The sequence below is a fragment of the Acinonyx jubatus genome, chromosome C1, assembly GCF_027475565.1.
Source record: "Acinonyx jubatus isolate Ajub_Pintada_27869175 chromosome C1, VMU_Ajub_asm_v1.0, whole genome shotgun sequence".
In the NCBI taxonomy this organism is placed as follows: Eukaryota; Metazoa; Chordata; class Mammalia; order Carnivora; family Felidae; genus Acinonyx; species Acinonyx jubatus.
This window is the reverse complement of record NC_069381.1, coordinates 134,094,003-134,111,381: the sequence shown is the minus strand read 5'-3', so window position 1 is coordinate 134,111,381 and position 17,379 is coordinate 134,094,003. Positions and strand designations below refer to the sequence as shown.

Below are 17,379 nucleotides of genomic sequence, written 5' to 3'. Positions count from 1 at the left end.
TATTGTGTATATTTTCTGCAAGAAAAAAAGAAAATAAATAAATAAATAAATAATAAAAATAAAATATTTTAAAATAATACAATAATAAAAAATTTAAAAGATGATGGCATACCCGATAGAATGTCTTACTGAATGACTGTGGAAACAGATCCTTTAAACCATCACTACCTCTCTTTCTGACCTGCACAGACTTTGTAAAGTGGTTACTACAGCATCCAGCAGCTGCTAAACCTGCTTGAGAAAATCTCACAAACTGGGCATTGATTCCTTGAAAAGTGTTTTCATATTACCTTCAACCGGGCCCTGAGGCCTTCTTAATCATCTTTTTATTTCCTCTTTCTTTGTCATTTTTCAGAACCAATGCTCAATTTTACCACTTCCTCCAAATTTCAGACCCTGTGTATGCCCACCTAATTGTTAGAAGAGAGTTTTTCCTCTAATTTGTTCAGTAAGTGGGTTTCAGTAAAGATTTGTCTCGAATTCTCTCCACTCTCTTTCACAATTGCTTATTCCTTTGTCTGACTTCCCCTCAGTCTCTAAGAAAATGGTGTCTCTCTTTGTTTATAACAATAGCTATTACTTCTATCACATTCACGATATGCTTGGAACACATACAGTAATAATACATCACCACAGCCACCTGAGTTAGGTCTTATTATGTTCCCAATTTTACACATGTGGACCTGAGGCATGGACAGCCTTAACAACATGCCTGGGGTTACAGCTAGGAAATGGTGGAGATGAGGTACAAACCCAGGTAGGATGTTCTTAACTGCCTTCCTAATACTCTTATATATATATTCTTTATTTTCTTTTCTTATTCTTAATCTTATTCTTAATTTTTAAGATATATATCATATATATCATATATATATACATATATATGATATATATATGTATATATATACACATATATATGTATATATATATATGATATATATATTTCCATTACATTATATTCCCACATGACAACTGTGTTCTCATTCTCACAACTCCAGCCTTCTTCCAAAGCTATCACTTCCCCTCTCTCCTTCCTTTTTCCCATCAGAAGAGTTGTTCATAATTCTCACCTTAAATTTAGGTTTTAAACACTGACTACAAAAAAATTTCTTGTTGCAAGTTTATCCAAGGCCAGTTGAGCAAAGGTCAATATTGTCCTAATGGTACAATCAGTGCAGATCTATTTTCAACCTTCATCACGCTGATCTCTTTATCAATGTTGGCTTGTGATCCCTTGTTTCTCTATCACTACTTTCGCCTATCCTTTTACCTGTTAGAACATTCTTTCCTGTGGTCTATTTTTATTGCCCCTTCCTTCCTTTTCTTAAATGTTGATGTTTCTCAAAGTCTTGTTTTATTTTTCTTCCCTTTCTTCCAAGTAGCTGTCCCAATATCCTCAAACTCACTGACCTATAAATACTTCATTGATAAACACATATTGGAAGAGGATGATTTAACTTCTTGCTCACTTGCAAAGGGATAAATGATACAAGTCTTGGTAAGCTATCTCTAAGAGCAAACCTTATCCCTGCTCTATTTTGACAATATTAGACCCAGTTAGCCCTTATTAATTCATCACTAAGTTCCAGGCATTGTTCCAAGTGCTATGCTCCTCATAATAATCACATGAGACAGATATTATTATTATTTTTAAAATCTATTATTGAAGCATAACAGACATATAATATTATGAGTGTCAGGTGAATTGCACAGTGAGTCCAAAATTCTATACATTATGCTATGCTCACCAGTCACCATCTGTCACCATACAGTGTTATTATATTATTGATTATACCCTCTATGTTGTACTTTTTATCTTCATGACTTATTTATTTTATAACTGGAAGTTTGTACCTCTTAATCCCCTTCACCTTTTTCTCACTCCTACCCTACCTCTTTTCCAGCAACCATCAGTTTGTTCTCTGTATTTAACAATGTGTTTGTTCATTTCTTTTTTTTTAATTCCATATATAAGTGAAATCACATAGTATTTGTCTTTCTCTGTCAGACTTATTGTACTTAGCATGATACCCTCTAGGTCCACTTATGTTATTGCAAATCAAGTTCCTATTCTTTTTTAAGGCTGAGTAATATTCCTTTGTATGTATACATGGTGTGTGTGTATATATGTGTATACATATGTGTGTGCATATATATATATGTAGTATGTACATATATATGTAATATGTATATGTAATATATGTGTGTGCATATATATATACATATATATGTGTGTATATATATATACACATATAGTCTTCTTTATCCATTCATTTATTGATGGACACAGGTTGCTTCCATATCTTGGATATGTAAATAATGCTGCAATAACCATAGTGCATATAGCTTTTTTAATTAGTGTTTTTTTTTTTTTCAGGTAAATACCCAGGTATGGAATTACTGAATCATGGTATTTCTATTTTTTTATGTTTTGATGAATCTCCATACCATTTTCCATGGTGGTTGCACCGATTTACATTCCTACCAACAGTCCACAAAGTTTCCCTTCCCTCCACATCCTTGCCAACACTTATTCTTGCCTTTTTGATACTAGCTGTTCTAACTGAGGTGATATCTCATTGTGGTTTTGATCTGCATTATTCTCACGATTTGTGATGTTGAGCATATTTTCCTGTGTCTATTGGCCACATGTATATCTTCTTTGGAAAAAAAAAGATGTGTATTTAAGTTCTCTGTTCACTTTTTTTTTTGTTCTCTGCTGTAATTTTTTTTTCTTTTTTTGGTGTTGAGTTGTATGAGTTCTTTATAAGTTTTGGTCATTAACCCCTTATCAGGTATCATTTGCAAATATCTTCTCCCATTCATTAAGTTGTTCTCTTCATTTTGTTGATGGTTTCCTTTCTGTGCAAAAGATTATAATTTTGGTATAGTCCCAACAGTTTATTTTTGCTTTTGTTTCCATTGCCAGAGGAGACTTGTCCATAAATATATTGCCAAGGCCAATGTCCAATAAATTAATACCCACATTTTCTTCTAGAAGTTTTACGGTTTCAAGTCTTACATTTATGTCTTTAATTCATTTTGAATTTATTTTTGTGTAAGAAAGTGGCCCAGTTTCATTCTTTCACTCTTTCATTCTCACATGTAGGTGTCCAGTTTTCCCTCACCATTTATTGAAAAGACTGTATTCTCCCCACTGTATATTCTTGCCTCCTTTGTTGTAGACTATTTGACCACATGGGTGTGGGCTTATCTCTGGGCTCTCTATTCTATTCTGTTAATCTGTATGTTTATATTTGTCCCAATACCATACTGTTTTGATTATTATAGCTTTGCAGTACCTCTTGAAATCTGGGATTGTGATACCTCCAGCTTTGTTCTTCTTTCTCAAGATTGCTTTGGCTGTTCCAGGTCTTTTATGGTTCCACACCAATTTTAGGGGTATTTGTTCTAGAACTGTGAAAAAATACTTCTGGTGTTTTGATAGAAATTGCATTGAATCTGTAGATTTATTTGGGTAGGATAGACAATTTAACACCATTAATCCTTCCAATTTGTGAGCATGATGTATTTTTCCATTTGTTTAGGTCATCGTTAGTTCCTTTTGCCATTTTTTTTATAGTTTTCAGAGTACAGGTCTTTCACTTCCTTGGTTATATTTGTTCCTGAGTATTTTATTCTTTTTTGGTACAACTGTAAATGGAATTCTTTTCTTAATTTTTCTTTCTGTTTTCATTATTAGTATATAAAAATGTAACAGATTTCGGTATGCTAATTTTTCTGTATACAACTTTATGGAACTTATCCATTCTAGTAATTTTTTGGTGGAATCTTTAGTGTTTTCTATATATAGTATCATGTCATCTGCAAATGGAGACAGTTTTACTTCTTCCTTACCAATTTGGATGTTTTTATTTCTTTTTCTTATCTGATTACTGGAGTTAGGGCTTCCAGTACTATGCTGAATAAAAATGACAAGAGTCAGTATCCTTGTATCCTTCTTTCTTTTTTTTTCTTTTTATTTGGCAGAGAGAGAGAGGGAGGGGGAGAGAGAGAGAGAGAAAGAGAGAGAGAGAGAGGGAGAGGGAGAGAGAGAGAGAGAATCTTAAGCAGTCTTCACACTCAGCACGAAGCCTGACATGGGGCTTGATCCCATGACACTGGGATCATGATGTGAGCTGAAATCAAGAGTCAGACAACCAACTGAGCCAAACAGGAGCCCTTATCTTGTCTTATTTCTGATATTAGAAGAAAGCTTTCAATTTTTCACCATTGAGTATGATGTTATCTGTAGGTTTTTCATATATGGCCTTTATTATGTTGAGGTATTTCTGTAAACCCATTTTGTTGAGAGTTTTTATCATGAGTGGATGTTGTATTTTGTCAAATGCTTTCTCTGCATCTATTGATATGATCATTTTTGTTATTGTTGCTGCTGTTGTTATTGAAGTAGGCTCCACACCCAACGTGGGGCTTGAATTCCTGACCCAGAGATCAAGAGTCCCATGCTCTACTGACTAAGCCAGACAGGTGCCCACGCAGAGTTTTTATTAGATAATATTTGTATTTCCATGTGAGAGGTGGAGAAACCTGAGACATAGAAAAGTTGACTAACTCATCCAAGGATCCCCAGCAAGTAATTGGTAGAGCCAGAATTCAAACTAAAGCAATGTAGTTCCAGGACCATTCTCTTACCTACTATGCTACATCATGTTTTAATCAATAAATAATGTTATTGTCAGGACTGTGGCACTAAACAACTGTAGTGGCTCTTTCCCATAAATTATGCAGAGGCCCTGACCAACAGAAAGGTGATCACTGTTGTTTATCTACTCCCACACAGACAAGAGAGAGACAATGGCATTTTGAAATAAATCTTGTAATCTCATATATCACAAACCTGTCGTGTTTCCACTGTTACATGTATAAGAGAAAGCAATGGCATTCAAATTAAGTAATGGATCTGAAACAAGGAAAAAGAGTAAAACTCATACTCTGCCTCCATCCTCTTGGATGTCTTATAACATGGAACTTCTAGATATATTTTACTTCCTAGAGGGCTAGAGAGATGCATTCAACAGCCAGATAGATGTCTTTTTAATGCAAATCATATCATATCACTACTCTGTATTGAATTCTTCAATTCCTTCCACTACACCTGGAATAAACACTAAATGTATTAAGGTGCACATACATGTCGGCATCGTCAGACTCCTGCCATTTTTCCCAATCTCATAATGTCCACCTCTCCCCCTTGGTTGCTTTGTTCCTTCCACCCTGGTCTTCTCTTCTCTCCACTCGGGACACTCATCTTCTAACTCTTGGCAAGACTGGCTCCTTTTTATCCTTCAGGGTCTCAGCATAAATGTTATCTCCTTAGAGAGATGTTCTGTGTCCACTTGATATAAATAGGTGACCCCCACCTCCAATTACTATCTAGCATCTCACCTTGTTTGCTTCCTGGCATGATCCAGAAGTAATTAATAATGAAATGATTAATTATTGAATTATTCATTCTTTGTCTACCCTACTAGAAGTAAGCTTTTTTGTTCAGCATCACATCCATGATATTAACACAGAGCCTAGCACATAGCAGAAGTTAACATACTTATGATACTAAGAAATAAGAAGTGTATATTACACGGAGTTTCCCAATATTCCTTTGCCTGCACACTCATACAAACCTCACCTTCTGGTGTATATTTACCTGAAAGAGCATACAATTTGGAATTGAACAGACTTAGATTCCTATCTACCTCTGCTACTTACGAACTCCAAGATCTTGGGTGTGTTTGTAATTTAAAATTTTTCCTTTCACTTCATAAAGAAAAAAGTGATATTTACCTCATGGATTCAGTGTGACCACTAAGTACAACAGTATCTGTAGAAATGATTCACTCTATTGCTGGCACTCAGCCACCAGTTAATAAATGTTTGTCTTCTTTATGTCTTTGGCACTTGTAAGCGCCACTATCTTACAAGTTCGTGGATCACAGCAACATATTAGAAAATGAAAGTTAAGAAATAGAAATGTTTTTTAAGTTTCAAATCTCTAAGCAGGAAGCCTTGCTTTTTTACATCACAAAATTTAAACAAGAGGGGAAAAATTACACAAAGGAAATAGAAGAGAGGCAGGAAGCACAGGAGGGAAAGGTGAGAAAAGAAAGAAAGAAAGAAAAAGAAAGAAAAAAAGAAAGAAAGAAAGAAAAAGAAAGAGAGAGAAAGAAAGAAAGAAAGAAAGAAAGAAAGAAAGAAAGAAAGAAAAAGAGAGAGAAAGAAAGAAAGAAAGAAAGAAAGAAAGAAAGAAAGAAAGAGAAAGAAAGAAAGAAAAGTGTTTGCATCTTGCAAGGATACTGACAGACCATTCCAGTTCTGGCCTGGTGTTCACCGAACACACACACAGAACATACAGGCAGTTCTTTCTTGTTGGTTGATTGCTTCGAGTACCTGCCGCCAGGCCCTACATGCTAGTGCAACTTGTCATTTTTCAGAAGTGAGCATCATTTTCTCAAGTGTTTTGGCCAATGTGAACATTTCACGGATGTTTTATGTTGAAGGAACACCTAGTTTCTTACATGTTTTTAAGGGACGGGAAATGTGGACATTTAAAGGCAAAACAACCCAATATTTAGCATCTTAGAACTCGGTTATATTCTAGCACATTTAATGACGTAGTGGGAGAAAGAATTTTCTTAAAGCAAAAGCCTCAGGTATTTCTGGAGGCATATTTCAGATTCTCAAGGAGGGCTTAGTAGGAAATATTTTTTGCTGAGATGTTTGACATGAGTCCAGACGATTCCTGGAACTTTCTTTATATAGAAGCAACACATATAGATAAGTTAGAGGTTACCAGCAGGTTTGAAATGCTCCAAAATGCTCTCATGTCAAAGGGCCACCGTTTCTAGTATTAGGTGAGTGCACCAGCCATTTTATTTCTTCTCAGTATCCCTATTCTGTCCCTATTGGTATATTTGTAACAGGAGGAATAGCCTCGCATGTCCTAATAGACAAGTCTCTTGGGTAACATTTGCCAGGCCAATGGCGTGGAACCAGGATAGATGGCATTGCAGATAAAAATAAGGTTTCAGGATACAAAATGACATCGCATAACAATGTCAAAACTTTAAATGAGCTTTAGCTGGTCTGTTTATGTAACAGTCTGGAAAATAAGTAACTACTGTTACCAAGTTGATTAGTGAGGTTATCTTAAAATCTCTCCAAAGGGGATCGTTTTGAACTGGAAGAGTTTTTAAGAATCATCCTGCGAGTTCAAGTCAGATTTGGTGAAAAGCAATAAAGGAAAGTCCTGGGTCTTCAGAAATGTACATCTGTTCTTCAGTTTAGGAACTGTGTGAATCTGGAGTGCAAGTGCATGGGATAGATGGAGCAGCCATTAGAGGGATTTCAGTTTGTCCCTTCAAAAGGATTTACACCAATAGGGATTCACCTTATCCAGCAAGGCTTTAGGACAGATTCTTCCCGTAGGCCTTCTAGCAGGCACCTTCTGTGACTTACCAAGAACCTCTTGCTTCTGTCTGCTTCACTTCTTTTGGGATCTGATTGCCATCTGTGGGGCTTCCTCTGACGCCATCTTGCCTCTTCTCAAACTTGCTTTGACTTTATGGAGACTGGCCATGGTTACATTTTTAGAACTTGACATGAACACCCAAATCATGGAAAGATGGGATTATTTTCTCCATCTTATTAAAAACGCAGACAATCCATCATTTTTCTTTCCTTCTGTGGAAAAGTTTGTAATAAAAATGTTCACACATTAGTGCTTAATAAGAAGCCCAATGGATGTCCTTTACTATTTAGTGTTCATAGACTTGTGATAATTCTTTTAGCTGAGGACTCTAGAATCCTGTGACTTGGCTATCCAGATGTGGAGAAACAAGGAAAACCCTAGTAAGAAAGCCAAAATCCTGTTCACACAGGAATTTGGTGGAGAATTCATGGCCTATTTCATTTCTACCCACCCATGGCTTTCATGAATCCTGCTGTTGCCTGACCAAATCGGGTCTGTTTATAACGCCCTCCATTTTAACTTGAACCCCTACTGGTTTTCCTACTTTATTTATTTATTTTTGTGGAGGGTATCCTCATTTCTTTTTTTTTCCCACACACTTAGCTGAACTCAAGCTTGAGTCCAAACAAGACCGCCTTGAGTGGATTCCATAGCAGCGTTCCTCAGCTGGCTAGGTCCCCTTGTGATGGCATTCCCAAGGACCCATTGGCTGGGATCCATAGCATTCCACTATCAGGACTGCTGACAAAGGTTTATTTTTTTTAATACACTTTAATCTAATGCTTAAGGAAGGAAGGGATGTTTACTTATATGAACCTTAGTTTGTGGTGGGTTTTTGTAAGATTCCCAGGGCATTCTGAAAGCATGGGATTTAATGCTCTGCATTCTCTGAAGGTAAAACAAGACAAAACAATAAACTTATTTCCCTTTAGTATCTCTCCTTCCAACTTTTTTTTTTCATCCCTTTGGGAAAACATCACTCTTTCCAAATTGAAGACTCTCTTCAGAAAAGGAGAAATCAAGTGACTAACATTCTTCCTTTTGCAAGAAAAATAAAAATAACACACACACAAAGAGAGAACATTAAGTGATTTCCTTTCCAGTGATCTTTGACATGTTTTTATGAACATATCTCCAGACTTCCCTTCTCCCAAGATACAGCTCCACGCATCAGAGTTGGATTAAAAAACAATAAAATTAATTAATAAATTAATAAAAATAAGTGAAAAAATGTACATTGTTAAGCTTTCTTTAAAAAGTAGAACCATTTACATCTTCCCAAAAAAGAATGGCTTTCAGTTTTATCCAACACAAGATAGTATTTACAATAGGACAGAGAAAGAGATGACCCAGAAGAAAATGAGACTTGACCAATCAGTGGGCCTGTTAAGAATATTAATATCATTTCCTGATGAATATTACTAAAAACACTAACAAGTGACATTTACTGAGCACTTTCCATACACCCGGTATCCCCCCAAGCTCTTTACATGCGTTATCTCACTTAATCTTTAAGCTAACCCTGAGATATAATTTAGGGGTTGGAAAACATATCTATAGAGGGCCAAACAGCAAATATTTTAGCCTTTGTGGTCACATAGGGTTTCTGTTACATGGTCTTGATTCCTTTTGTTGTTGTTTTCTTTGTTTGTTTTTATAAACCATCACAAATATACACACCATTCTTAGCACCTGGGCTGCCCCCAGATAGGTGGCACATTGAATTTGGCCTGGGGGCTATGGTTTGCTGACCCACTTTGATCAAAGTAGAACGTATATTATTTCCATTTACAGAAGAGGAAGTTGAGACTTAGAGGAATTAGGTTAATCTGCCAAAGTTATATACCTAACAAGTGGCACAGGACTTCAGTTAACCATGTAGACCTTAGCAAGAGAAAATGAATTGCAGTTAAATCTTAGAAGTCATGAAACTAGGAAATAAATATTGAGCATTTCTAATAAACCCTATATAGTTAACTATGATTCGAGATGTCACTGGAGTATCAGCTAGTTTATAAATGCTTTATTGGATATACTAGTAGATATATGCTATTTGCACTTAAACTACTGGTGCATCCAATATCAAATGATGACTATTTCATGGGCACAAATAGAAGGGTTTTACTTTTAGAACACTGTAATATTTTCCAGCCTTAACTAGTATAGCCCTGATTTTAATTTTTCCTGTTCTTTACCATTTCCTTTCCTTAAGTTACAGACAACTAACGTAAATACACATTCAACATTTCAAAAGCACAACTTAGCTGAAACTGAAAAAGAAACACACACACACACACACACACACACACACACACACACACACTGGGCCTAAGATTATTTCTCACTATATTCCTCAATCCAGAATTTGAATGCAAATCATTCTAAATTTTTACTGGTTATCTGAAGTGCCATAAAAGGAAAAACATAGTGAAGCATTCAAGAAATACAAGATTTTTTTCAAAAAAAATTGATGGATCAATTCTGTGGTTTGAGTATAGAGTAAATTTGAGTCCATTGAAATCAATGTTTTTGAGGTTAAAAATCACTAATTAGGAACATGTATATGTGGTACTTATATGCACTATGCTGCTTTTCCCCTCAGAAGTAAATTATGTTGAGTATGAAAGACTTGACCCAAAGTATCTACTGCAACTTTTAAGTGCTCATTGTTCATTATTAAGTATTTTATTGCAGATTTTTTTGTCTAGATAATAATGCTAACTCCAAAGCAAACAGCAGGAATCAAATCAAATCAAATTTGGGGAATTTGTAAATGATAGGCATGTCTAAAATTAGGAAGAGAAAGCATATCCAATAGATAAAAATCCTTCTCACCTATATTCTTTTTAACATGTGTCTTTAAAGCATCTAAATCCAGACTCCATTGACTCTCACTCCATTGAGAGTGATGGAGTAACATATTTTGAAAGTTTCCCCAAACTTGTAATTTTTCCCACTAGATTGAAACAACTCCTTTTATTGTCTTGGCAGTTTTTAAAAACCGCCTGCCTTTATTTTTATCTAATATCCAGAGTCCTATCAATAAATAATACACATTAAATAACCATCTTGGTTGATTTTTAAGAAGTCTTTTTTTTTTCTTTTGGAATAAAACTAAGCAAAAGGAAACTTAGAAGTGTACCTATATATACAAACTGGCCACAACCAACAAAACACAGGAAATTGGACACACTATGGATGGAGAAAGAATTTCCGATTTCTATCACAGCTCATTCTGCGAGTAACACTGCAGTTCATTGTCAAACACAGGAGGGCCTGGGGTGCTTAGGAGAACAGATGGCAGCTGGGTGAGGCCAGACAGGAGAGAGGGGAAGGTGTGGCCACCCAGGAAGTGATTGTAAATTATGCAGCTTGCTCTTCTCGCCTTCAGATGAAAGGGAGAAAAAAAAAAGTATTTAGAAACGTGTGTGCCAATGGTCAGCGCTGCGGCAGCCCCGAGGCATGTCCAACTCAAGATACAAAGCAAGGTATAGACCGAAAAGCAATCAGGGGTTTTCAGGGAATGTTAGGAGATAGATGGTGATGCAGCAGCGCAGCGACCACGCTGGGTCAAGCAGCGTGCTTGAAATAAAAACAAAACCCAGTGAAGTTTGCAGACTCAGTTTTTCCTTCGCGAACCTAATGCTATTTGAAAGGTAGGTGCGATACAGGACTCTAGTGAAATGAACAGACGCAGCCTAGGAGCGCAGCTGTTCTTGCTTCTCACCGTGAAGTGATCAAGAAAAAACAAATAGACTTCCAGAGAAGCAGAAGGGAATAAAGCTGAGATTCAAAACTGTGGGACCCGGGAAATTTAGGGAAATGGTAACAAGGGAGATTATGGAATCACCTAAAGGATTATCTTTAAAAGACTCAAATCATTATATCAGCATTATTTAAAAAACCTGGCTGTTTTCTTTGGGGGGGGGGCAGGTAATGGCATATCAAAGTATAATAAGATGTCAAACAAATTTTAACTTAACTCTTGGCCAAACAGCAAAATAATTTGTTTCCTGTACATCTTCCCTGTGTCATTTCTATTTTGTATATGAGCATGCTGTGCCTATATCAGATTTTCCTAAGTGCATCATCAAACTTCGGGGGTGTTTTAACAGTAGTCTCACAGTGCCTAAGTCAGTGTTGTGCACACAGTAAGTGCGTATCCACCAAAACTACAAAACTGGGAAGTTCATGAAGTTTGAGTTCATAATTCCTGCACGCGCGGACTTCCCAAGTGTTACAGAGCTCCGCCCATCCCCTTGTGATTTTGCTCAGAAAAGTAATGTGGGGGGCTGGCAGGGAAGGGGTAGAAGGAGACAGTGTTGCAGATTCAAGGAGTAACATGTAAGAAAAAGCTCAAAGGTGGGGAGGAGGAGGAAGAGAGAAAAACACGGGAAGGGTTTTCGCAAGTGAAAATAATTCAGCAATGGCTCGAGGTAGTAGTGGTGGGTGGGGAAAGGCAGAGAGAAGTGGATAAAGGCGAGGCTGCCGGCGCCTCGCAAAGACTATTGCAGAATCTTCTAAACCAGGTGAGAGTTTGGGTTTGGGCTTTCTCATGTGGGCAATGGCGAGCCATTGGACCGTTTTAAGCAGGGAAATTCATTCCCAGAGATAAAGTTCTGTAATGTTCTTTCTGGGCGCAGTGAGAGCAGAGATTGGAGAGAAGGTAATCTTGAGGCTTAGAGGTCAATTTGGAAGCTTCGGCCGAATCCAGAAAAGAAATGATGGCAAATTGCATGGAATTAAATGAACTAGGACTGGGAGATCAGAGTGGATTTGGGGAAAAGAGAAAAAAAGAGAGAGAGAAAGAGAGAAAGGGTGAAAGCCACATTTGTGGTTTCACATAGAGACCACAGCAATGAGGGTAGGTTTGGGGGAGAGAAAGTGCGTCTTCCGAACTGTAAGTTTTGCTTTGGCTCTGTCTGAAGATACGGCTTCCGAAATCCCTCCACCTCCTCTCAACCCTTCCATTAATTATTAGAGGATTCTGCATAGAGATTGGTTATTTGTATTAAAATTGAAGTGTGCGAAATACAAAATGCCCTAAATTATCACAATCAGTAACTCTAATTGGTATCAATTAAGACCCTGAATTCTTCCCTACCTAAAATTAATCTTTTTCTGTCAGAAAATATTTCTGAAGCAATGTGCAAACCATTGCCATCTTATGAGCTTGTAAAATACTGAAGTGTTTGCTAAAGTATTTTCTTTTCTACATTCTATCTTCTACTAAGTGAATTCTTTATCTGATATTTTGTGCTAATCTGATAACATATACATTTACATGTACAACATGCATACACAGATAAAGGTAAAATTCGTAGCTTTCCTAAATTGCAAATTCAATATTTTTGTACCAGTTCCAAAATTCCTATTCACTATTTAGAAGCTTTCCTACAAGACACAAAATCCATTGTGCTATATATATATATATATATATATATGTATATAACCAGACTGCAGGAGTGCAAAAGTATACACTGTTTCCTTCAAAAATGGAATCATCACTCACAGATGTAGATGTGTACTTCTTATGCCAAGATGAGACAGATGTGGTTCTATTCACTCAGGGACAGGTGCTACGGAAAAAGAGATAAAACATTTGTAGAAAGTGTAAGCAACTACATCACTGTTGCTAAATAAATAAACTCACTGCCAAAAAACTTTATTTGCTTATTTCTCCTGCATGTTTATTTTAAGATCTGGTAGAGCTAAGCTCTATTCCATTTTATTTTCCTGCATTGGTCACAAACGGACAGGGCGTACATATGTGCTTGAATATGTTCTGTAAGAATGAATGGCACAGACAGTCCCCACGCCATGCTATACTATTATTAATTAATATAAATCAAGCTTACCCCCTGACGTACCACACCCACAATTTGACACACTTCACTTCTGGCAAGATCATGTTCACCACCCTTATAAAAGAAAACAGGTTAAAATGAGGGCCATGAAAGCTAGGCTTTCTGGCAGGAAAAGCCAACTTCATATTATTTTTCTGAGAAACATTTCGGGGAGCCACAGACTGAGAACAGTACCGGGGGCAGAAATGTGCAGCTGCTAGGCTAGGGCAAGGAAACAGAGGATGATTTTGATTTTAAATATTCGTATTAATTCTGACTCCAAAAGAAGGATCGGGTGGGAATCAGCAGCTGGGAGAGGGAAGGCGAGTGGAAAAGATGATTTTGATTTTAAATGTATTTAATCATAATGCAAAGTGGAGAACGAAGGAGATCTGCAGCTGGGCCAAGGAAGGCAGAGGGCTGAGCTGGAAGATTGTCTTTCTTTCAAATACGCAGCTTTGGCTTTCCTGGAGCCCAGGGGGACCAGGGAACTTGCAAATACAAGGAAAGGTTTTATAGCTTGAGGGGGCTGCAAATAGAAAACTCTGCCTGCCCATGTTGACATTAAGAAAAAAAAAAAGATAATAAGAATAGTTAGTAAATTTAAATGAGATTAATCCCAAGATTGAAAAGGCAGCAGAAAACTCAAGATTAAGTGTTGGCTGTGGAGTGCTCTAATAAAAACAAACATGCTGATTATTTGATAGTTATCTCTCATATAAAAGAGTTTTATTATCATTCTTTAAGAATTAGGAAACTAAAAATACAGTGATCATTGAAATTATAGAGAATATAATGTACTCTTTTAGTTGATGATTTTAAAGGAAGCTTAGGGGCTCTTAGAACATTATGTCAGTGCAGTTGGGGCTTGGTAAACGTTTGTGGAATGAAAGTAAAAATTAATAAATAATCATTAACCTATATTTTAGATATGGTAGGACAAAACATACACTGAGCCTACAATATTCTCCAAAAGCTGTTTTGTATATTGGCTTGTTATTTTGTTATTTGTCTCACAAAATACAGTGTCAAGAAAAACTCAATTGAACTTTCTTTTCTTTTCTTTTTTTGGTATTCTGAGTAATGTGAGTTGTTTAAAGTGTGAAATTTCCACGGCACATTGATGATATTTAAGATACTATTTAAGAAGCCGAAAAGATATATATAAGTGTGTTGAGAATGCCCATAAAGGGGAGAGATGTTCAAGGGAATAATCTCAACTAAGGAATCATTTGCTTTTAATATGAAAATGTAAGTATAACATACGTTTCATACTGCCAGGTTGAGAGAATCTTTGTTTTACTTAGGGTTATTCACTATTTTGAGAGTCTTTATTTCATTTGAGTGAGATGTGATTTATTTTTAAGCCCAGCTTCTGTGTTTCCGTAATGATAATCCCTTGGATACAATAGATAGCTTGTCAATAAAAGGTCATGTCGTATTTCTTGACAAACAAAAAATTCCATTTAGGACCACGTTAAAAGACTGTGTAAACCTCCATCCACAGAATTATCAACATTCTGAAATAGGTGGTGGCCGTGGTGGTGGTTGGGATACAGAGTGGGAGGAGCCTTGCCCAAGAATCTGTCTTTAATTTTTTTTAAGTCGATTTTGCTCACCAGGTGGGGGCTTTATCCATGCTTTTCAAAGCTTGACCAATGAATCCAGCTTAAGACAAATATTTCCCTTTGTAGGCAGAATAGTCAAAGCCTTAACTGGTTTAAATCCAAGTAAGAGATTTTACTTTGTCTGAATGCCAGAAAGCATACAAAAAACAATTATCAAGGGCATAAAATTCATCTTTATATCCATCATGAACCAGTGGAGTCGCAGTGGATCTCCGTTGTTCAGTGTCATTCTATGTATTCTTAGCAGCTTTCTAATTCTAAATATGCTATTTGATTTTATTTTTTGACAATTTCTGTCAGTGTACGTCCTGAAAGTAGGTTGTATTTTTCCCTTTCAGTGAAGCTGGAAGAAGCAAGTATATAAAAAAATACCGTTACTTCCTTACATTTATATTTTGTACAACCCAGCATTGATTTGCTCCTTATTTAAGCAACATTTTCTTGATAAATTAAAAAAGCAGCAATAGCCATTACTGCAGGCTATATACAGCCTCTAATATCACTTAAGCATATTACAGAATATAATATCTGGTACTTAACGACTAACTTGCATATGAAAGCTCACATAATGTCTCATAAAACCCTTAAAATGGCTTCAGTTTAAGAGTCTCTTTAAAAAAAAACACCTTCAGGGAATATTGTAAATGAAGTAGCACTCCAGCCTTGGAAAAAAAATTCACACACTTGCAGAAATTTTTAATATAAATTGAACACATTAAAAATTAATTTTGCATGACCATTTCGCATTGCGGTGCCAATGCATAGTTAAGATAAGGCCTTAACTCTTCTTTGTTTAAAGTAACATGGAAGCTCTTTGCTTTCTCTCTTTGCTTTCATCTGTACATAATTATTATTTTCATTAATCAGAAAATGGACCCCCATTTTCCTATTCTGACAGCCTCAGCTGGAGTTGATGGAAACCCTACCTGAGTCACCAGGGTAACCTAACCATAAACTTCTAGGAAACTCATTAAAGAAAGGTGTGAGCTGACAATTAACCAAGGCAGTTTCCATCATCCTTCCTTTTTTGAAACCGAGGGGCTTGGGAGAAAAGCTTACTCATCAGAAAAGTAGCTTTGCCCTGAGAAGTAAACCTGCTCTGGCTTGGCCATCACTCTCCTTTCCCAGACCCCTGATTTGTCTCTTCTTACTTGCTTTCAACTGGATCGGGTCTCTTCTTGAAGATTTGTGTGGCTTTTAACAGGAGTATTAAAGAAGTAACACAACGCACATTTTCTGTTAGGACACTCATTTTTCGATGGAAATAAACAGGGGCCAAAATAATAACCAATTGCACCTTTTTGTAGTTGTGTAGATTTTTTTTTATTAGTCTCCTGGCCATCATTTTACAACAAAAATTCCCAAAGAGGGCATCGGTTGCAATAAGACATTGACGGATGTCTTTCTCCGCGGAGAGCTGGCGTTGCATAGATCTGACATGCTGTGGTTTTCTGTGGTTCTGACATGAGCAGCCAGTGAGTGCGTGATGCCAGTGGGAGCTCAGAGGGAGTCGCTGGGGTGATTCACAGATTACATCACAAGTGATCAATTTTAAAAAGGTGGGGATGGAGCTGACCTAAGAAAGTGTCCTAGACCTTAGGTCAAAGGTGCTATATAAATTTAGCAAACAAAGAAAGAACCCCAGAGCACATGTTCCTTAAAGAAGCTTGCGTTCTATCCTTTCATTGTTCGTATCAAAGATTTAACTATGCAAATCTTAAAAGCTGAAAATAAAATGAGAAACCTCAGGCTTAGTTCAGAATCTGTGGTTTAACCTACTGGGATGGGGATCGGAAGTTTTGGGTCAGGGGACAAGTTTTACAAGAGTATTTTCTTAGCTTTCTTAAGCTTCCAGAAGACCTTGTGAAATATTACAAAATGTATTCCCTAGTTCTCTCTTAGTTCTTATACTCCATGTTAATACCATTTATAAGATACAACAATAAGACAGACTCTAAAACTATTGAGAAGACATTCATTGCTCACTGCCAGAAAAGGTATTAGACTGGTGGTATCTTATCTTGAAAAAAAAAATCATTCAAACTGTAAAAATGTAGTGAAGCCAATCTGTCTGGAAGAATTGGAAAAGAACTATCCAACTGCTTGCAGACACACACACACATTTTCTAAGATCTTCACCTAGCACAATCATTGTTACCCGCCAAGCATTGTGTATGGAATTGTTTTCAGAAACTTGCAGCCTCATTTTCCATTGAAATGTTTCCAGTCAGACAGATTTCAACCATCGGTTTATTGCAATGCAAGAAACAATCCCTTATACTGTAACTCCATTCATGTGAGTCCAGTGTGCCCCCCTTTTTAATGCAAATGTTATGAACAGGATAAACACTGTGAGAGCTAGATATTTTTTTACTCCTGGGTGGACACAGAGTCATGCAAAATCGCCAAGTGTACT

At 36.6% G+C, this 17,379-nt stretch overlaps 1 long non-coding RNA gene across 1 annotated transcript in view; it reads left to right on the top strand.

The window, feature by feature from the left end:
- Nucleotides 1-11,899: 11,899 nt before the first annotated feature.
- The window catches only part of LOC106966955 (uncharacterized), an 89,307-nt gene continuing 83,827 nt past the window's right edge, over nucleotides 11,900-17,379 (top strand). The window contains exon 1 of the long non-coding RNA XR_001428856.3: nucleotides 11,900-12,018. This is a non-coding gene — a long non-coding RNA (uncharacterized LOC106966955). The remainder of the gene's footprint in view (nucleotides 12,019-17,379) is intronic.